At 45.8% G+C, this 7122-nt stretch overlaps 1 long non-coding RNA gene across 1 annotated transcript; it reads right to left on the reverse strand.

Moving 5' to 3' along the window:
* Positions 1 to 428: 428 nt before the first annotated feature.
* On the reverse strand, positions 429 to 6260 carry LOC121437748. The gene is made up of 3 exons (XR_005973010.1): positions 6182 to 6260; positions 4255 to 4349; positions 429 to 459 (listed from the first exon to the last, which is right to left on the reverse strand). It is a non-coding gene; the product is annotated as an uncharacterized LOC121437748 (long non-coding RNA).
* Between the last annotated feature and the right edge of the window lie 862 nt (positions 6261 to 7122).

Raw genomic sequence — 7122 nt, forward strand, 5'->3', positions numbered from 1 at the left:
TCTGCCTGCATGCTACCATGCTTCCCACCATGCTGGTAATGGACTAAACCTCTGAAACTGTAAGCTAGCCCCAATTAAATGTTTTCTTTTATAAGAGGTGCCATGGTCGTGGTGTCTCTTCACAGCATTAGAACATTTGACTAAGACACCAGAAAAGAACAAATGGTGCCTAAGGCAGAGTTTGCACAGTAGAAAAAAAATAAATAGATATTCTCAAAGAAACAAAAAGTTATGACATGCAAACACATTCAAAACAAAATACATGCAAATAAAACTTGTTGTTGTTTTAATTATTGTTCCTGGGGCTAGAGAGATGTTTCAGCAGTTAAGAGTGCTTACGTCTCTTGCAGAGGACCGAAGTTTAGCTCCCAGCACCATGCTATCAGGCAGCTCACAAACACCTGCAGTTTCAGTTCCAGGGAATCCAATGCCCTCTTCAGGCCTCCGTGGACACCTGCACTAAAGTGTACATAAACATACACAGATGTATACACATACATGCAACCAAAGATAACCAATCAGTTTTAAATGTGCTATTCCAGTTTCCTCCTAAACCAGTCCTGTTTCCTCTATGTGAGATCTTGCACCGAGATGCAGACTCACCAGCAATGAGAAAAACAAACATGAACTTTAATATTGCTTCCCTTTCTCCTTTCTTCCCTGGCCAGTGAGAAGGTTGGGGGTAGGGATACTGAAGCTTTAATTACCCAAAGTGTCTATAAACAATCACCCCCACACATATATCAGTAATTCATACAGACTGGGAGAAAAATCATAAGAAACTAAATGTCCTAAAGGTGACAGATACCACAAGTTTCATGAAAAGTATTTTATTAACTGCCTGGCATAACTATGCAGGTTTCCCTCTTGAGAACATTCTGTTGCAGAGTCATTCTATGTGTGACGGGGCCAGGTGCACACGTACCATGGGATGCATGTGCCGGTCAGAGGCCAACTTGTCTGGCTTGGTTCTCTTTTACCTTGTGGTTCCGGAGAAGGCATGTTTTCCTGCTGAGCATCTTCCTGGCCCTTGATTATCTTTTCATCTGATTACAGCCCTACCCACAAGGGAAGACAATTTAACATTTTCTCATGGTGGATCCACATTTCCTCTTAAATACTTGTTTTGATGTGTGTGTGTGTGTGTGTGTGTGTGTGTGTGCACATGTGTGAATGCAGATATCGTCAAGGGTAGAAGAGGCATCGTGTCTCCTAGAACTGGAGTTCTAAGCAGTTGTAGCCATTCATATTAGTGCCGGGAACCAAAGGCAGAACCTCAGCAAGAGCAGTACATTGCTCTTAACCACCAAGTCATCTCTCCAGCCCCCCAATTTTTTTTTTGAATTGACGATTCTATTATTGTGTTTTTAGTGTCTCATCTTGTAATTGGCCAAGTCATATTCATTTTATGGTTATAGTAAAACTTGAAAATCTTTTCTCATTTCTATCGTGGCTTGCCATGCCTGTTCTGTGTGGAATTCACACTGTACAAACAGGAATTCCCATAAATTCTGCTGTTCATAACACTCATTGCTCATAACCTCAGGGCTAGGGCTGGGACTCGGTGGTCAAGCGCTCGCCTAGCGTGTGTGAGGTCTTGGGCTTGATCCCTAACACAGCAAAAAGAACAACAAAGGTCCTTGTTTCTCTTTTTCTTTTTTGTTTTTTTTTTTAAATTTATTTATTTATTAAGGATTTCTGCCTCCTCCCCGCCACTGCCTCCCATTTCCCTCCCCCTCCCCTGATCAAGTCCCTCTCCCTCATCAGCTCGAAGAGCAATCAGGGTTCCCTGACCTGTGGGAAGCCCAAGGACCGCCCACCTCCATCCAGGTTTAGTAAGGTGAGCATCCAAACTGCCTAGGCTACCACAAAGCCAGTACGTGCAGTAGGATCAAAAACCCACTGCAATTGTTCTTGAGTTCTCAGTAGTCCTCATTGTCCGCTATGTTCAGCAAGTCCGGTTTTATCCCATGCTTTTTCAGACCCAGGCCAGCTGGCCTTGGTGAATTCCCGATAGAACATCCCCATTGTCTCAGTGTGTGGGTATACCCCTCGCGGTCCTGAGTTCCTTGCTCGTGCTCCCTCTCCTTCTGCTCCTGATTTGGACCTTGAGATTTCTGTCCGGTGCTCCAATGTGGGTCTCTGTCTCTGTCTCCTTACATCGCCTGATGAAGGTTAATATTCAGGAGGATGCCTATATACCACTCTTGGGAATATACCCAAGAGAGGCACTATCATACAACAAAAGTATATGCTCAACTATGTTCATAGCAGCATTGTTTGTAATAGCCAGAACTTGGAAACAACCTAGATGCCCTTCAATGGAAGAATGGATGAAGAAAGTATGGAATATATACATATTAGAATATTACTCAGCAGTAAAAACAAGGACTTCTTGAATTTTGCATACAAATGGATGGAAATAGAAAACACTATCCTGAGTGAGGTAAGCCAGACCCAAAAAGAGGAACATGGGATGTACTCACTCATATTTGGTTTCTAGCCATAAATAAAGGATATTGAGCTTATAATTCGCGATCCTAGAGAAGCTAAATAAGAAGGTGAATCCAAAGGTCCTTGTTTCTTTATGATTTTGTAACTGCAATTCCAGGCTGCTTCTTGCTAAGAAGGGACTTCTGGTCTGAAGAATGAAGAGCAGGATGACCATCCTACACGCTTCTGTATCTGTTGTCAGGAGAGAACTTCCCACATCTTTCCTGGCTCCATACACTTCAGCACTGAGCACCATAGGGTTCATTTCGTTTCCACATGACCTCGGGTCCTGGATCTGCACACCAGTGGGTGGCTGAGTTGGCACAGTAGGCGAAAGGAGTGTTTTAGAAAGCCATTCCTGCTTGGGATGACTTGCAATAATGTGATGTGATGAGCGTGGGAGTGTCTGTGATCCACGTGAACCCATCTCCATAAATGCAAACACAAAGCCTAGTTCTCCTCCCCACCCCGTGTGCCTGCGGGACTCGACATTTTCACCTCACCTAGAGAAAGAGATGTGACTACAATGGGCATGGGGGCAGGAGGGGAGATGCTCAGCCAACTGCAATTAAAATAACTGACTTTTGAAGAGCAAAATAGTTGGTGAACCTGAGGATGCATTTACGGATGGTGTTTGCGGATGCTCTTGGACACTCAGGAAGATCCCACAAGTAAGGGATCCTGGGATCAAGCTTCAGAGACCACATGGTCTCTGAGAAAGAGCTGTAGCTCTTGGCACTGCAGAAACAGCTGTGTGGCTCATGGCCACAGGGAAGGCCAGGACTGCTGTCTGAGCAAAGACAGCGTGGCATCCACAAGTCCGGTCAAGCAAGGGGCAATGGTTTCATTGGCGGGTTCGAACAGAGGCAGCTGCAATCCTGTGCGCAGCAGTAGATCCTGCCGCATCGCTCTGGGCTTGCTGTCGCGGGTGCTAATTGGGAGTAATTGTGCCCTTTGTCCACTACAACCCATCGTTGATGCACTGAGACATTTACAAGAAAGCAACCCATGACTCCCATGGAATGACGTCACCAAGAAGCAGTCATTCTCTCATGATTAAAACATAGCTTTTGGTCTAAACTTAGGCTACTGAATGAAAGCTTCTGTATACACAGCACAAATACTTGACATCCACCAGGATCAGAGGGATGGGCGACTGCTCTGGGCTGGAAATGCCGGTTCCCACGAATGTTTCGTATATGAGCAATAGAGACACTGGGAGAAGGGATGGCAGTGGAATTTCTGTCTAGAGGCGAGAACCCTTTGAAAATCAAGCTATGCTCAGAAGCTAGAGGAAGGCTGGGCAGAGAGATGAAAGTGACAGATAGGGCCCAGATGAATGTTCTAGGAGCCCCGAATGTGGCCAGGCCTGAAGCACTGTTTGTCTTCTGTTGAACACGAGTTCATTTTGTCCCTGACACGCTCAAGCCAGTTTCCCTGACTTTCTGCTCACCGCAGCGAGAAGAATGCTGATTGATGCAGCAGAGAATCAAACCAAGGCGAGAGGGAGATTTGAGTCTGTTACCATGGTGACCACAGCAGGGTCAAGCGAAGAAAGCTTTGCAGAAGACAGGGTCTGTTGGGACTTAGTTCCGCCTTTTGGTGCAGCAGACGGCAGACTGTCAGGGGGTGTACTCGGTTTGGGGTGAATGGATCAGGATTTTACTAGCGCTTATCTGCTTACTTCTTTCATAAACCTGAGGACAGCGAACATTAGAGGTCCCAGCTTTTCTATGCCCGGAATGGGGAAAACGTGCTTACCTGGCACGTAAGGTTGTGTCTGTGGACTCCTCAGCAGAGGATGCTTCCTGACTAGTTGAGCCTTCCTGGCACCGCGGTCACAGGCATCAAAGCTGCTGCAATGTAAAATAGCCACATCTGTTGCTAGCATTCTTGCGATTTTTCCCCCTCCTTACCACCTTTGAATGTCATCTCCTTTCTTGCTGTTAATCCTGAAACATGCCATTGAAACTGTAATGACTGCAGTTACTTGAACGGACACTTCATTTTCACGTTTTCCACCCGTCATCTTCCATCCCGACAGTAGGGACGCAGAGCAGGGCACATCCTGCTATGGTTTTGATGTGTCCCCCTTAAATGTCTATATGTTGGAAATTGGATCCTCAGTTTCATTCATGAGGGGTGTGCTGGATAGTTTTATGTCAGCGTGACACAAGCTAAAGTCACGCGAGAGGAGGGGACCTCAGTTGAGAAAATGCCTCCATAAGACTGGGCTATAAGCAAACCTGTAGCTCTTTCTGGTTTTTGAGACAGGGTTTCTCTGTGTAGCCCTGGCTGTCTTGGAACTCCCAGATATCCCCCTGTCTCTACCTCCCAAGTGCTGGGATTAAAAGTATGGGCCATTACTGCCCAGTTATGGGCATTTTCTTAATTAGTGATTGATGAGGAGGGCTCAGATCATTGTGGGTGGTGCCACCCATGGGCTGGTGGTCCTGGCTTCTCTAAGAAAGCAGCTGAGCAAGCTGTGACGAGCAAGCCAGTAAGGAACACCCTTCTGTGTCGTCTGTTTCAGCTCCTTCCTCCAGGTTCCTGTCCTGTTGAGTTCTTGCCTTGATTTTCTTCAGTGATGAAGAGTGAGCTAGAAGAGCAAGCCAAATAAACCTTTTCCTCCCCAGTTTGCTTTTTGGCCATGGTGTTTCATCACAGCAGCAGTAACCCTAAGACAAGTGGTATTTGGATGTGGCACCTCTGGGAAGGGAGCAGTCAGACTTAGATGAGGTCATTTGCATGAGGTCCTCCCCCCATGACACTACTGACTGAATAGGCTGAAATCAGACCCTAGTTAGTAGGTTTGTTATGCATCACCTCATGAGGCCCTCACCAGAAATGAAACATACCAGTGCCAGCCTCTAGAACCGTGTGTGTGTATGTCTGTGTGTCTGTGTCTGTGTGTGCATGTTTGAATATGTGTGGGCACCTAACTTTGTGTGCACGCATGTGGAGGTGGAAGTTGATGTTGGTGGTCTATCTCCCCTGCTCTCCACTTTATACAGAGACAAAGGTCTTTCTCTGAAACTAAAGCTTGCCAGTTCCAGCTCATCCACCTAGCCAGCTCACCCCAGGAGTCTCCGGTCTGTCTCCAGAGTGTATCGGGATTACAGGTGGCTGCCATGCCTGTTCAGCTTATATCGGGCTCTTGGGGACCTGAATTCCTGTCCTCATGCTTGTGGGACAAGACCTCTATCCACTGCGTCATCTTCCCATCTGACTCTGATTCTTTACAAATTAATCAGTCTCATTCTTTTTACTATAGCAACAGAAAGAAACTAAGACACACCATGCTTCTGGCCAGCAAGAATGCATTTAGAGATTCAGGATCTGTCTACACCATTAGTATAAGCCAGGTAGAATGGCTTGCAGATGCAGTTCTTGGTGAAGGAGAACTCCCCATGGGATTGTTTACCGTTAGGGTTTTTGTTTCTCAGAAAACTTATGACAGCCGTATTATTGTTTTGAACTTCAGACCACAGTTATTTGTGTAACTGAAGAATCTGCCAAGTATCTCGATAGGTTAGGGTGGGGACAACCCAGCCAACGCCCCACCTGAGGATGTCCTGGGATGTGAGCAGGAAAGTGTTCCTGGACTTCACCCAGCCTGGTCCCAAACCCAGACTTCACAAGAAGCTTGGATTAGGTAAAAGGCACACACACAGACACACACGCTTACAGAATTATGGGGCTAGGAAATAAGAATCATGTGAACAGCCTTCTTCTTCTTCTTCTTCTTCTTCTTCTTCTTCTTCTTCTTCTCCTCCTCCTCCTCCTCCTCCTCCTCCTCCTCCTCCTCCTCCTTCTTCTTCTGCCATTGTCAATCCTGTGAGAAGCAATGATCCCCACTTCATAAGAAGCATTCTGGAGACCCAGGAGAGAAATCTAAGCAGTTTATTTTACAACCTCACAAGAATAGATGTCAGCTAGTAAAAAGGCAAAATGGCTGGCATGTTGATTTGACACAAAATGGAACTTTCATATGCTTAATTGCATTTGTCTGCCTCCTGATTCCTCTCTGGCAAAGTTCTTCAGGAGGTAAACCTTGCTGGTGTCCATTATTGTGCCCAATCAGATCACCCATTCTATTTGTTCAATGCACAAAGCCTTATCCAGTGCATATCTGAGGGCTCAAGATTCCCCTCCAGTCTCTTCCTTTTTCTGGTATGTTGGCTCAGTGGTGTAGCAGACTGCCTGAAACTTTTCAACCCTGGGATGAACTGAGTCTGCAAGCTTAGACAAGCAGGCACCAGCTGCCAGCTAGGGAAGACAGGAGCCAAGTGTCTCCTGCTTCTCCATGAGTCTCTGGTGAGTTCTAAATGCACCTCCTACTGCAGGGGATGCTAATGTAATAAATAAATAATTATGGTAAGTGTTCATCTCTATATTCTATATACCTGTTTGTAAAGCTCAGAATTGGCTTTGATTTGTTTGTTTGTTGTTTCGATTATCAGTGATTTAAGAAATTTACAGGGTCCAGAGAGATGGTTCGGTTGGTAAAGTGTTTACCATGAAAGCACAGAGACCCGAGTCAGGATCCCCAGCATGCACATAAAAAAAGCCACAGGTCTATGTGTGTGTATGTGTGTCATGGTAAGTGTGACGACTAATCTTAGTTGT

The sequence above is a fragment of the Microtus oregoni genome, unplaced genomic scaffold, assembly GCF_018167655.1.
Source record: "Microtus oregoni isolate MIOR12 unplaced genomic scaffold, Mior012 000054F_ref0000373, whole genome shotgun sequence".
Taxonomy (NCBI): Eukaryota; Metazoa; Chordata; class Mammalia; order Rodentia; family Cricetidae; genus Microtus; species Microtus oregoni.